General features: G+C 47.7%; 1 protein-coding gene across 1 annotated transcript in view; it reads left to right on the top strand.

Annotated features, from left to right (window-relative positions):
• The window catches only part of clic5b (chloride intracellular channel 5b), a 43,717-nt gene that overhangs the window by 1,919 nt on the left and 26,730 nt on the right, over positions 1 to 15,068 (top strand). The window lies entirely within an intron of this gene.

Raw genomic sequence — 15,068 nt, 5'->3', positions numbered from 1 at the left:
TAGTAAAGCATGAGAAAATACTGCATTAATAATGATCTTATAGTTTATTAAGAATGTTTCAGGCTTAATAATGACTTTACTAAGACTCTAACCCTAACGTTAACTTTATTTAACTAGGTACAAAGCCTTAATCGTGCTTAATAAACTATATGTTCATTGTGAATTGGGTCTTTGTTCATGTTTGTTAAGGTGAATTAAGGTGTCGTTATTATAAAGTGGTGCCCATGGATGCGTATATGGTTCTTTGGTTCTCTTTTGAAGGTCCACTATGTAACTTTTGGTGTGTCTGCCAGCTGATGGAGATGTTACTGGATCAACCATAATGTTCCGCAGTATGACATTAAACTGTTGTGCCTTGCGTTTATTCAATTACAGGCGTTTGTGCAGAAAACACCTTGAGAAACATGAATTCTTAAACCGTGAGCACGTTCGCAGAGGTGTCAAACTCATTTTGGGTCGTGGGCCGAACATAACGTTAAAAATACTTAAAAAAAAAAAAATGAATAGCTTTATAATGCGTAGTAATAGTTCTGTGTGAACACTGATGCACAAATCTGCTGAGTCCATATTCATGCAGCAGCAGGAACAGGAACATAGACTCATGACTTGGGTTTAGACAATTCTCTTTTAAAAGCTGAAGGTAAATTCACAAAAAAAATCGTTTTTGGGATATGTAATAAAGCGAAAATGTCCAGTTGGAATCCATATAAAAGTTTCATTTTTCATTTTATTTTAGGGTCATTTTTTATTTGTGGGCTTGGAGTACAAAGTGACCCAGATGCTTCCCAGAATGATTGATGTGACTGGAAATAAGAGTTTTATAGCTTTATTTTAACATACAGCACATGAAGCAGCTTGAGAGTTCCCTTTTATAAACTAGAAGAAAAATGTTATAAAGAAAGAAAAAGTCCAACGCACTAAGCATAATGGGTTAATATGTTCTTCGGCCCGGATTAAAACATCTGGGGGGCCGGATGCGGCCCACGTGCCGCATGTTTGACACCCCTGGATTAGAGTTTTGGGACGACCCTGGACCAAATGCCAAGGAGTCATATGTTTGTCTCCATGGCGATAGAGAAGTTTAATGGCATACGGTGGAACATTACAGGCAAAGCAATAACATCTAACATAGAGAAAACCAGGTGGCCGACACTCTTGGGCCGATCGATTGGGCCGAGTATGACACTGGAAAAAGCTCTCAAAACCTTTCTCTTTGATCTACACTGACCCGAATAACACTCCCAACACTGTAACTGATTATTTACACGGAAAATTGCTAGTATTTACATGTAATGGGGAAGTTGTCGTTATTTGGTCCTAAATTGAGCCCATTTGGGTCCTGATGTGGGTTTGGCTTTGGTCCTGTTCTGGCCCTTGTTTTAGCTTCAGGTTTCGTCCCGATTTCGATGTGGTGAATGTGAACGTGTGAACACTCCTTTAAACTCAAACCCTCAGCTAACTCACTCCACGCCTCGTAATCCTTTGTAATCTAAGTAAAATATCCTCTTTTGCGGCGCTGTTTCGACCGTGTGGCTGTGATTGAATGGATTTTTTCAGGCAAACTTGCAGATTTGATCATATTATTGTATGATTAAAGTAAAAAAAAGTTCAAAAGTACACATTTTCTCCTCGAGCGATAGACTATCTCGGCACATTTCATCACTTTTAAATAAAGGAGTCTTGACTTCTCCCTGGGCAACTATCTGAGGAAAACACGGTGGATTTCACAACCGCTTAATCTTCAACAATTGTGACTTTATTAGTTTAACCAATAGCGCGGCTTCTGGCTATGTTATCAAAAGCTCAAAATTGTACAAAATAAAAGCTCTTTTACTCCTTTTTTTCCATTTGAATGGAAGGTTTGAACTATAAACTGCTTCTTCGTTGAATCTCTTACGTAACTTTCTCCTGTTCTGCCCAAAAAGATAGAAATCTGTCATTGTTTGATGTTGGAGTGAATGATTAGCCAGACGAGTAAGTGATTTGAGCTGCACAGCCTCAACTCAAGGCCAAACTAAACATTTTCTCCAGTTAAATGTGGAACTGGAAGACTGGAAACAACACAGAAAGTGAATTATAATGTCAAATAACAACACCCTTTTTCCTACCACAGAACACCATTGTCAACATAAAATAATATCTGTCATTCTGATTGAAGAACTAATCACAATTTTATTCTGTATTCATAAAAATAAATTAAACGGCTTCACTATGACTGTCCTATAAAGATAAACCTTCACCCAGCCAAGATCAATAAGGGTCTTATTTTTATAGCATTCATAAAAAAAAAAAATATACAAATAAATACAAATTAATAAAATCAATAAAATCAATAAACACCATTTCAGTTTAAATCCCCTTTTTATTACCTTTTTAGACAAAACTAGACAACAATCCAGCAACAACCTGTCCCCTTACTGTGGGTTTGGAGGCGGGGCCATGATACTGCTTTAAAGGGGCTGTACCATTAGTATTTTTTAACATGTAATTAAGTAAAAACTAAATTTTCCCTCACAGATATTTCAGCAAAGCAGTTTTTAGTGTCAGAATGAGACTGCTGTGCGCCAACTGCATCTAATTATAGTTTTTTTTTTTTAATCGCCCGAGAATCAGAAAGTGCGCTGATTGAAACAGATTGAAATACGTTTTCCAACATTGTGAACATGGTAAAAATCCAGTTGAGTGCTTTTAATCGGCCTCAAACAATGTCACACGTCTTTGGCAAAGCCTCAAATCGCATGAAATGAATAAACGATTTAATGGGAAATATCAAACAGATTAGGCACAAATGTTGAACCTGATCATGTAAGTGCATTTTTACTTATATCATGACTTATGTGACCTGCATGTCTGCGCATCTGCCAGAAGAGGGGGCTGCTCTATAAATGGCAGCAGCTTGAACTATTTGCCCTGTGCTTCCTCTGCAGCGTTTTGCACAGGCACATTTTGCATATCCTTCATCGGCTTGATTTCAGTGCCAAATTCAAGCGTGTTAATAATTCACAAAGCGACACTCCGCGGAGCTTAAGCATAACCTGTCATGCTGTCAAAACCAAACATGCGACGGACCGGCATTCAAAATAAATATCTGCTCGGGTATTTTAAACAGTAACACGGACATAAGCGGGATGTGGCAGGTTTAGAGAATACTGAAAGTGACGAGAAGGCCCCAGGTTCGAGTCCCGGGTGTAGCGGGGGTGCACGTTTGCATGTTCTTCCTGCGTAGAATTAATACTGTTAGTGTAAAAGTAATAGTACTTTCTGTACGTTGTCATGTGCCACCTTAATTGTGTTCTGATAAAGAATGCACAGGACTGGTCGGAATCTGTCCTGTTTATGATGCATATTTTTTTATTTTTTGTGTCTGTCCACTCTGCCACCTATTTGGGATGTTTTGATTTAAAAAGGCTCAATTTGATGTTTCTAGAGGGTTTGTGGCATTGTTTGTTCACTTTCTCTGCGTTTTTTGTGTTTTTATGTGTTTTGACTTGTTGAGGTTTGAAGTTTTGCTCCCATTAAATCCAAAAGAGAAATATATTTTTAAGCTACAAAGACATGCTGTATATTGTTGGAAAGTGTTTTTCCTCCCACAAAACCGTTTATAACATTTATTTCATGCCACAGTGCAACACCAAAAAGCAATACAGGGTAATACGTTTTAAAATTGAGCACAAAAAAGCATTACAATTATTCTTTTCTTGCCTTTATTCATACTTTGGGTGTTCAATTGTGGGTAAGTTGGTTTAATTTTGTCTCCAAATAATCCAGAATTCAACTCTATACAAACACATTTTTACTCAAGTACTCCCTTTTATAGCAAAAAAATCTCAGTGTTTGCTCCAAAATGAGCCCATTCTCAGCCATTTCTGACAAAAGGCAGCGCTGAAGCTAACTCGCGCATTAGCTTTAGCACTTTTTGACACATATTTCTGCTTGATAACATCTAAAGTGTTTTGACATAGTTGACATAAGTTGACAGAAAACAGCATTAGAATCATATGATGTTCCCTCTAAGCTTCACACTGATGTATCACCCTCCCAGGTGAAGCCTCCAGGGGGCTTGAGATTAAAAGTCTGGGTGGAAAGAATATTGTTGAAATGCTGAAAGAAACATGGTCAGAGGAGTTATCACAGTCCCTGCGGTGACAGTGGATGAAGTAAAGAAGAATTTAACTGGAGCTAAGGTTGTGGACGCTAGGCGGCTGAAGACGACCCGGTTTGGAGAAAGATGTGACAGCCTGTCGGTAATGATAGAACATGAAAGTTGTTGTTGTTGTTGTTGTTGTTGTTGTTTTATGGCGGTTGGCATCCAAGTGTTGCATTACCGCCAGACTTTATTCTTTGGACTTCATTTTTCAGAGTCCGACCGGCTTAATTCCAGGGCTGACTCTTTTTCATCTTCCTCTCCTTCTTTGATGTTGTTGTTGTTGTTGTTGTTTTATGGCGGTTGGCATCCAAGTGTTGCATTACCGCCAGACTTTATTCCTCAGACTTTTCGTAGTCCTCAGACTCTGTCGTAGTCCGTTGTTGTTGTTGTTGTTGTTGTTGTTGTTGTTGTTGTTGTTGTTTTATGGCGGTTGGCATCCAATTGTTGCATTACCGCCAGACTTTATTCCTCAGACTTTTCGTAGTCCTCAGACTCTGTCGTAGTCCGTAAAAGTACTCCTCCCATTGCTTTGGCGTTACAAAGCCCATGAGGTCATGATGTGTTTTTGTGACTAGAATAGTTGTTGTGTCAGAGACCAACCGGCTTTATTCCAGGGAGACTCTTCTTCACCTTCCTCGCCCTCTTTGACGTTCGGTGCTTTGGAAGTACAAAGCCCATGAGATCATGGGACGTCTTTGTTGTTTTACAAAGCCCATGAGGTCATGGGACGTCTTTGTCGTTTTATCCTTTAGAAATCCTTCTTCCATCACTTTGGCGTTTCTAGGCCCATGAAGTCCAAGCGCGTTAGAACATCCTCTTGCTCCTCATCCTCGGCTCAGTCTCCAACACCCCCCACCTCTATAAACGTTTACCCAGCCCTGTGCTACATAAGTAAGCAACCACAGCCTGACACAAACCCTGTGACTGGATCGCCAGAACGTTCCGCAGATTGAACTCCCGCCCATTATTCCGAAACCACAAGGCCAACCCGGCCCTTTCCCTATCATAAGCCTCACAGCAAATCAGCACATGCTCGACAGTCTCTGGCACCCGACAGTGACCACACAGACCGGTCGGATGTTTGCCTATCCTACTCAGTGACCAATTGAGTCCAGTATGGCCAATCCTCATGCGGGCGAAGGCCCTTTCCTCCCACGCGTTCCTGCCCATAGACCCGCAAGGACCCACACTACCCTGTATGTGATAGAGATGCCGTCCAGTAACACAGTGGCTCCAAAATTCCTGCCAAAGGCCGACCACATGACTCTTGATAACGGGCTTGATTTCAGACTTGCCCAACTCAACCGCCACATCAATTGATTGTTGTTGTTGTTGTTGTTGTTGTTGTTGTTGTTGTTGTTTTATGGCGGTTGGCATCCGAGTGTTGCATTACCGCCAGACTTTATTCCTCAGACGTTTCGTAGTCCTCAGACTCTGTCGCAGTCCGTAAAAGTACTCCTCCCATTGCTTTGGCGTTACAAAGCCCATGAGGTCATGATGTGTTTTTGTGACTAGAATAGTTGTTGTGTCAGAGACCAACCGGCTTTATTCCAGGGAGACTCTTCTTCACCTTCCTCGCCCTCTTTGACGTTCGGTGCTTTGGAAGTACAAAGCCCATGAGATCATGGGTTGTCTTTGTTGTTTTACAAAGCCCATGAGATCATGGGACGTCTTTGTTGTTTTACAAAGCCCATGAGGTCATGGGACGTCTTTGTCGTTTTATCCTTTAGAAGTCCTTCTTCCATCACTTTGGCGTTTCTAGGCCCATGAAGTCCAAGCGCGTTAGAACATCCTCTTGCTCCTCATCCTCGGCTCAGTCTCCAACACCCCCCACCTCTATAAACGTTTACCCAGCCCTGTGCTACATAAGTAAGCAACCACAGCCTGACACAAACCCTGTGACTGGATCGCCAGAACGTTCCGCAGATTGAACTCCCGCCCATTATTCCGAAACCACAAGGCCAACCCGGCCCTTTCCCTATCATAAGCCTCACAGCAAATCAGCACATGCTCGACAGTCTCTGGCACCCGACAGTGACCACACAGACCGGTCGGATGTTTGCCTATCCTACTCAGTGACCAATTGAGTCCAGTATGGCCAATCCTCATGCGGGCGAAGGCCCTTTCCTCCCACGCGTTCCTGCCCATAGACCCGCAAGGACCCACACTACCCTGTATGTGATAGAGATGCCGTCCAGTAACACAGTGGCTCCAAAATTCCTGCCAAAGGCCGACCACATGACTCTTGATAACGGGCTTGATTTCAGACTTGCCCAACTCAACCGCCACATCAATTGATGGCCGCCGAAGGGAACGTTTAGCCAGTGCATCAGCCATTTCGTTACCATCCACCCCCACATGCGCAGGGACCCAAATGAAGGAAACCCTCACATCCTTCCTGGACAGGGAGAGCATCAGACAGAAGATGCCATTCAACACATCCTGTCTGCAATCCGATTTCCCAGATTTAATGCTTTGCAATGCAGAAAGGCTGTCAGAGGCCACCACAATGCCGCAACACTGCAAAGCAGATTCCGCCCATTCCAACGCCAACCGTATCGCTATAAGTTCCGACGTGAAAACAGAAAGGCGATCTGTCAACCTCTTCTTGACCGCTAGCCCCAGGTCAGGCACAAAATAAGCGGCGCCAGTACGCCCACTCTCAGGATCCCTAGACCCGTCGGTATAAATAAACACATCACCTGAGTGCTTATCGATGAGCGCTTGAACGGCAAACTGCGGTGCCCTCCCAGCGACTCCTCTAAGCTTGCCATGCAAGCTAACATCAACAGGAGCCGGGACAAACTTCCACGGAGCTATAGCAGACAAAGCCACCGACGGGCTCACACGCAGATCACCAACCCCCGCAAGCCGCGCCTTCGCATTTCCTACCTGGCTGAAAACCATACCGCCAGCCTCACTCTGCCCCCCATCAACCCTGAGAAAGTCCCTCACCGGGTGAGAGCTCGTATGACCTTGCACATTCACCCAGTAAGCCAACAGAAGTTCTAGCCTCCGGAGCCGTAACGGCAAATCCCCCAACTCAACCTGCAGCGCCGAGACAGGGGAGGTCCTAAAAGCCCTACAGCAGATGCGCAAGGCCTGGGCTTGCTCCACATCAAGCTTCTTTAAGTTAGTCTCAGCCGCAGACATGTAGGCTATACAGCCATAATCAATAGCCGCCCTCATGACGGCCCGATAGATACCCAGGAGCGACCTTCTGCTGGCCCCCCAGTCCTGGCCGGATAGACAACGAAGCAAGTTATTCACCCTTTTGCATTTACCACTGACCTCATCAATGTGCCGACGCCAACTAAGCCTCTCGTCAAAGGTGACCCCCAAGAACCTCACCTCCCTGACCTGTTCGAGCACCTGCCCATGCAGTCGAAGGGAGACGTCCCTATGCCCATTGAAGAAACAGATCACTTGAGACTTCCGTACGGACAGTTTAAACCCCCACTTCAGGGTCCACTGCTCCACCTGCTGTATTGCCCTTTGCAGTTTCGCCTCGTAAAACCGGAGATTCCTCCCTCTCACCCATAGAGCGCCATCGTCAGCATAAAGGCTCCTCCCAACAGACCCATCCACGTCGTCAAAGATGTCCTTAATCATAACATTGAACAAGATAGGGCTACACACACTCCCCTGCGGGATCCCATTCTCCACCCCATAGACCCCAGAGAAAGCAGCGCCCACTCTGGTTTGGATACGCCGGCCAGACAGAAAGCTCCGGACCCAGTTAAACAGTTTACCCTTCACACTTCCGCAGCTTAATGAGGAGCTCATCCTTCCAAACCATATCGTACGCCTTCTCCACATCAAAGAGCACCGCAATAACCTTTTCTTTCTGAGCCCTGGCCAGCTGGATATCAGATTCCAAACACAACACGGAATCCATGGTGTTCCTGCCCCTACGGAAACCACTCTGGTGCGCGGGAAGCAAACCCTGACTCTCCAAGAAGTAATCCAACCGCTCGGTAACCATGCGCTCCATCGTTTTCCCGAGCTGCGACGTCAAGGCAATCGGCCTATAACTTGAAGGGTCAGACGCTGGCCTACCCGGCTTCAGAACCGGCACCACCGTAGACTGTTTCCACGCAGATGGAACACAACCTGAATCCCAAACACGGCTGAAAAGACCCAGGACTAGCCCAAGCGTGTCATCAGTCAAATGAGAGAGCATGTCATAGCACACCTCATCTTTACCCGGGGCTGTCTGTTTCGCCTTAGAAAGTGCTCTCCTTAGCTCAAACAAACTAAACGGAAGGTCAAGGTCATCTTGAGTCGAAGGCTGGTGCCCAATCAGCTCAGAATTCTGGGCCAAAGTACTCTCCCTGTAGTGCCTTTCCGCAGGTGAGAGATTGTCAGAGCTGTGCACCGACACAAAGGTGCTGGCCAACAGTTCAGCTTTGTCAACGTCGCTGACTGCTTCAACACCATTCAGTATTAGGACCGGGGTCCCATGACGGCGCTCAACCCCATGCATCCGCTTAATCATCCCCCAAACATCCCCGAGACGCGTTTCTCTCCCAATTTTGGAACAATACCGCCTCCAATAGGCACTCTTGGCCGTTCTCACAGTTTTCCGCACAACAGCGCGGGCCCTCTTGTAGTCAATGAGGGCACCCTCAGTGTGGGCAACCCTTAGCCGGCGAAACGCCGCATTTCTCGCCCTAACAGCATGACCACATGCTTCAGTCCACCACGGCACCCGCTTCCTATGTCCACTACCACCACTCTTAGGAATCGTGCCTACCGCTGACTGCGTGATGAGCGAGACAATTGCACTATTGAGATCATCCACCTGAGTCAATCCTCCTTCCTGCAGAACCCTAGAACCATCATCAGCTTTCCTCAGGAAAGCCCCCCAGTTCGCCCTTGCCAACTGCCACCTCTGGATCCTCGTCCCCCTGACCACACAGCTCCCAAAGCCAATCACGGTGCGGACTAGATAGTGATTGCTACCAAAAGAAAGATTACCAAGAACCTCCCAACTACAAACACCAGCTAACTCCTTGGACACAAGTGTAAGATCTATTGCACTTTCCGCACCGGTCCCCATATCATAGCGGGTCCCACCCCCATCATTCAGACAAACCAACTCCCTTTGATTGATAAAACCCTCTACCACCTGCCCATACCTATCGGTACCACTACCGCCCCACAAAGCGCTATGCGCATTAAAATCCCCACACCACACGGCCTTTCCCCGAACATCCTTACCGATACTATGTAAGGACTCTAACGTTAACTCACCACACGGATTATAAAGGTTAACCACAGTAACAGCTTCACCACCCAGCCAGACCCTCACCGCCAGGGCCTCCGGCGCTTTACTCACACTGACAACAACGTAATTTAGGTCATCTCGGACAAACACAGCCACACCTCCGCCTCTACCCTGCTCCCTATCATTCCTAACACACACATACCCTTGTATCCCAAAACCCCACCTAGGTCGTAACCAAGTCTCCTGCACGCACATAACGTGAGGCTTGTTCAACAAGGTAGAGACAAAATGCTTAAATTCCTGGCCATTAGCACGAAGACTACGCGCATTCCATTGCAAGACAACCACCGCCATTATGAGCCCCCGGAACCTGACGGCGCATCGGGAGCCCCCCCACTCCCACTGCCAGAATGGGGCAGGGCGCCCTCCCGCAGCGCATCCTCTATCTCCGTCCACTCGGGGCCCCCAGCTCCAAAGTACTTCCCTGCAGCCTTAGCGATGATCTTAGTCTTTTCGGATCTCTTCTTGGTTTGCCCAGTACAGTTAATCACTTCCACTATAAAGAGGAAGAAATCTTTCCTCTTCACAACCAGTACATCCTCCGCACCCACAGGGCCTCTGCCCGTGGAAGCCACACTCACAGGCATCCCAGTGGGGACCTCCCCCTGGCCGCGGGCAACGCTGCCCCCTCCCCTGTCGCCTAGGACACCAGCAGCACTGGCAGCCCCCACTGCATCCACCGTCACCTGACTACCAGACACCTTCTTGACCGCATCCGCGCAGGATACGCCTTGAGAGGCTCCAACTTTCTGCACCTCAGCAGCCCTCCCGCCGAACACGCATCCCCCGTAGGCAGAGCCATGCTCTCCCCCACAGCTACAGCACCTGAGCCTCGCTCCGTCGTCACACCTCCCACACTCGTGGTCTCCTGCACATCCACCACACTTCCGCCTCCCTCTACAGACCGCCGCAATATGCCCAAAGCGCTGGCACTTGAAGCAACGCAGGGGCGGCAGAACACATGGGCGTACGCCATAGCGCATGTACCCAACGCACACCACACAAGGCAGGATCCCACCTTCAAATCTAATCATTATCAACAGGCTGTCACACCTTACCCCATCCCGGGTCATCTTCAACCGCCTAGCATCCACCACCTTAGCTCCAGTCAAATTCTCCTTTATGTCATCCACAGATGTCGTCATAGGGACGCCTACTATAACTCCCCTGACCGTGCCTCTTACAGCATCAGACACAAGAATGTCCTTCCCCCCCAGACACTTAGCTTCAATCGCCTTCCTTTGCTGAGCCACGTCCTTGCACACGACCAGCAGCGAGCCATCCCTAAGGACACTCGCATGCTTGACCACTCCCACAGCTACAGTCAGGCTCCTTGTCAACGCCATCGGATCCCACCCCTTAAAGGACGCATTATCCTGCGCGAGCTTTATGAACACCTTACACTCACATCCCCGACATCTGCAACCCCCCCGCCCTGCTCCTCACTGAGAGAGCCCTCCATAGACGAGCAAGAAGACGCCCTACGCTGCACAGGATCAGTGGCTCCAGGGGAGTCCTCCCCGCTGTTCATATCGTCACCGACCAGGTCACGCTTCCTCTTCTTCTTCCCCGTCATACGGACCGAGGCGTTCCTCTACGTTGCCGTAATATCCACCGGCTTTATTCCAGGGAGACTCTTCTTCATCTTCCTCTCCTTCTTTGACGTTCGGTGCATCCACCGTACAGCTTTATTCTTTAGGCTTCATTCTATAGGCTTTAATATTTCCACTGATGTCGCTGCTTGGTAGCCGTGCGTCTACGAGACTGGACGAGGACAGGAGACCACCCCCACCCCCATCTCGTCACTCTGATCACTCTGACTCCCCAAAAGCAGACCCCCATCACTCCGACTCCCATTTAGCGCCTTTAGCCTGTTTTCTATATCTGCCCAATCAAGCTCCTTTGTTCCAAGGAATCTCCCTGCAGCTTTAGCAATGATCCTGATCCTTTCAGTTCTGCTTTGAGTCTGAGCAGCACAGTTTACAACATCCACCATAAAGAGTACAAAATCCTCTCTATCCACAACCAGGGTATTCTCATTAATTCTGGAACCTGCACACTTGGGACCTCCACTCTTGAAACCTTCACACTTCTTGGGAGCCACGCTGACCTTTCTCATTTCGCCCTGGCTGGGAGCAGCGCTGGCTCCTCTCTCTGTATTTACTCTAAACTCGTTACTTGAAACTTTCTTGACTGCATCTGCATAGGATATACCTTGAGAGACCTTTATTTTCTGCACCTCAGCAGCTCTTTTGCTAAACCTGCATCCCCCATAGGCAGAGCTATGTTCTTCCCCACAGTTACAGCACTTCAGTTTTGCTCCCACGTCACACTTCCCATACTCGTGATCTCCTGCACATTTACCACATCTTTGCCTCCCTCTACAGACCGCTGCTATATGCCCAAAGCACTGGCACTTAAAGCAACGCAGGGGCGGTGGAACATATGGCCTAACGTCATGGCACATGAACACAATGAACACCTTACTAGGCAGGCACCTCCCTTCAAGTGTTACCATTACCGACAAGCTGTCACATCTTACCCCAGACCGGGTCACCTTCAACCGCCTAGCGTCCACCACCGTAGCTCCAGTCAAATTCTCCTTAACTTCATCCACAGACGTCGCCGTAGGGACACCTACGATAACTCCTCTGACCGTGTTTCTTTCAGCATCAGACACAAGAATGTCCTTTCCACCCAGCCGTTTAGTTCCAATCGCCTTCCGTTGCTGAGCCGCGTCCTTGCACACGACCAGCAGCGAGCCATCTCTAAGGACACTCGCACTCTTGATCACTCCCACAGCTACAGTTAGGCTCTTTGACAATGCCACTGAATTCCACTCCTTAAAGGATGCACTATCCTGTGCAAGCTTTATGATCACCTTACAGTCTCTGCTCTCACTCCGGATATCAATTGCTTCAGCCTCATCCTGCTGCTCATTCCCAGAACCCTCGGACGAGCTAAGGGACTTTTTACGTTTCCGGGCACGTGCAGCCAGAAAAGGCTGCTCCTCCACGCCGTCCAGAACGTCTTCGACCACCGATCCACTCTCCTCCGCCATCTCCCGTCTCTCCAGACCGGAGACTAGCTCTTCTTCCTTCCATTGCTTTGGTGTTACAAAGCCCATGAGGTCATATGTCTTTGTGACTAGAATAGTTGTTGTTGTTTCAGAGACCGACCGGCTTTATGCCAGGGAGACTCTTCTTCATCTTCCTCTCCTTCTTTGACGTTCGGTGCTTCCATCGTACAGCTTTATTCTTTAGGCTTCATTCTATAGGCTTTAATATTTCCACTGATGTCGCTGCTTGGTAGCCGTGCGTCTACGAGACTGGGCGAGGACAGGAGACCACCCCCATCTCGTCACTCTGATCACTCTGACTCCCCACAAGCAGACCCCCATCACTCCGACTCCAGTTTAGCGCCTTTAGCCTGTTTTCTATATCTGCCCAATCAAGCTCCTTTGTTCCAAGGAATCTCCCTGCAGCTTTAGCAATGATCCTGATCCTTTCAGTTCTGCTTTGAGTCTGAGCAGCACAGTTTATAACATCCACCATAAAGAGTACAAAATCCTCTCTATCCACAACCAGGGTATTCTCATTAATTCTGGAACCTGCATACTTGGGACCTCCACTCTTGAAACTTTGTCGTAGTCCTCAGACTCTGTCGTAGTCTGTAAAAGTACTCCTTCCATTGCTTTGGTGTTACAAAGCCCACATATCATCCTTCTTTGATGTTCGGTGCTTCTGCCGTACAGCTTCATTCTTTAGGCTTCATTCTTTAGGCTTCATTCTTTAGGCTTTGATATTTCCACTGATGTCGCTGCTTGGTAGCCGTGCATCTACTAGACTGGGCGAGGACAGGAGACCAGACCCCACCTCCAGATCTTCACTCTGATCACTCTGACTCCCCAAAAGTAGACCTCCGTCACTCCGACTCCAGTTTAGCGCCTTTAGCCTGTTTTCTATTTCTGCCCAATCAAGCTCCTTTGTTCCAAGGAATCTTCCTGCAGTTTTAGCAATGATCCTGATCCTTTCAGTTCTGCTTTGAGTCTGAGCAGCACAGTTTACAACATCCACCATAAAGAGTACAACATCCTCTCTATCCACAACCAGGGTATTCTCATTAATTCTGGAACCTCCACACTTGGAACCTCCACACTTGGAACCTCCACACTTGGAACCTCCACACTTGGAACCTCCACACTTGGAACCTCCACACCTGGAACCTCCACACTTCTTGGGAGCCACGCTGGCTTCCCTCACTTCGCTCTGGCTGTGAGCAGTGCTGGCTCCTCTCTCTGTATTTACTTTAACCTCGTTACTTGACACTTTCTTGACTGCATCCGCACAGGGTGATAAAACTTGAAGGAGCTATGATGTAATAAAGTCTAAAGAATAAAGTCTAAAGAATAAAGTCTGAAGAATAAAGGCGGTAATGTAACACTTGGGATACCAGTCGCCATAAAACACCAAAAACAACAAAGATGTCCCATGATCTCATGGGCTTTGTACTTCCAAAGCACCGAACGTCAAAGAGGGCGAGGAAGGTGAAGAAGAGTCTCCCTGGGATAAAGCCGGTTGGTCTCTGACACAACTATTCTAGTCACAAAAACACATCATGACCTCATGGGCTTTGTAACGCCAAAGCAATGGGAGGAGTACTTTTACGGACTACGACAGAGTCTGAGGACTACGAAACGTCTGAGGAATAAAGTCTGGCGGTAATGCAACACTCGGATGCCAACCGCCATAAAACAACAACAACAACAACAACAACATGACCTCATGGGCTTTGTAACGCCAAAGCAATGGGAGGAGTACTTTTACGGACTACGACAGAGTCTGAGGACTACGAAACGTCTGAGGAATAAAGTCTGGCGGTAATGCAACACTCGGATGCCAACCGCCATAAAACAACAACAACAACAACAACAACAACCAAAGAAGAAGAAGAAGAAGAAGTTGGCTGTTGTTGTCTGCTGTTGTTGTCTGCTGTTGTGGGCTGTTGTGGGCTCTTGTGGGCTGTTGTGGGCTGTTGTGGGCTCTTGTTGTGGGCTGTTGTGGGCTCTTGTTGTGGGCTGTTGTGGGCTCTTGTTGTGGGCTGTTGTGGGCTCTTGTTGTGGGCTGTTGTGGGCTCTTGTTGTGGGCTGTTGTGGGCTCTTGTTGTGGGCTGTTGTGGGCTCTTGTTGTGGGCAGTTGTGGGCTCTTGTTGTGGGCTGTTGTGGGCTCTTGTTGTGGGCTGTTTTGGGCTCTTGTTGTGGGCTGTTGTGGGCTCTTGTGGGCTCTTGTTGTGGGCTGTTGTGGGCTCTTGTTGTGGGCTGTTGTGGGCTCTTGTGGGCTCTTGTTGTGGGCTCTTGTGGGCTCTTGTTGTGGGCTGTTGTGGGCTCTTGTTGTGGGCTGTTGTGGGCTCTTGTTGTGGGCTGTTGTGGGCTCTTGTTGTGGGCTGTTGTGGGCTCTTGTTGTGGGCTGTTGTGGGCTCTTGTTGTGGGCTGTTGTGGGCTCTTGTTATGGGCTGTTGTGGGCTCTTGTTGTGGGCTGTTGTGGGCTCTTGTTGTGGGCTGTTGTGGGCTCTTGTTGTGGGCTGTTTTGGGCTCTTGTTGTGGGCTGTTGTGGGCTGTTGTGGGCTCTTGTT

The sequence above is a fragment of the Eucyclogobius newberryi genome, unplaced genomic scaffold (genome assembly GCF_026437365.1).
Source record: "Eucyclogobius newberryi isolate DKJ021-1_F unplaced genomic scaffold, fEucNew1.0.hap1 SCAF_1, whole genome shotgun sequence".
NCBI lineage: Eukaryota > Metazoa > Chordata > Actinopteri > Gobiiformes > Gobiidae > Eucyclogobius > Eucyclogobius newberryi.
This window is presented reverse-complemented; position numbering and strand designations above follow the sequence as displayed.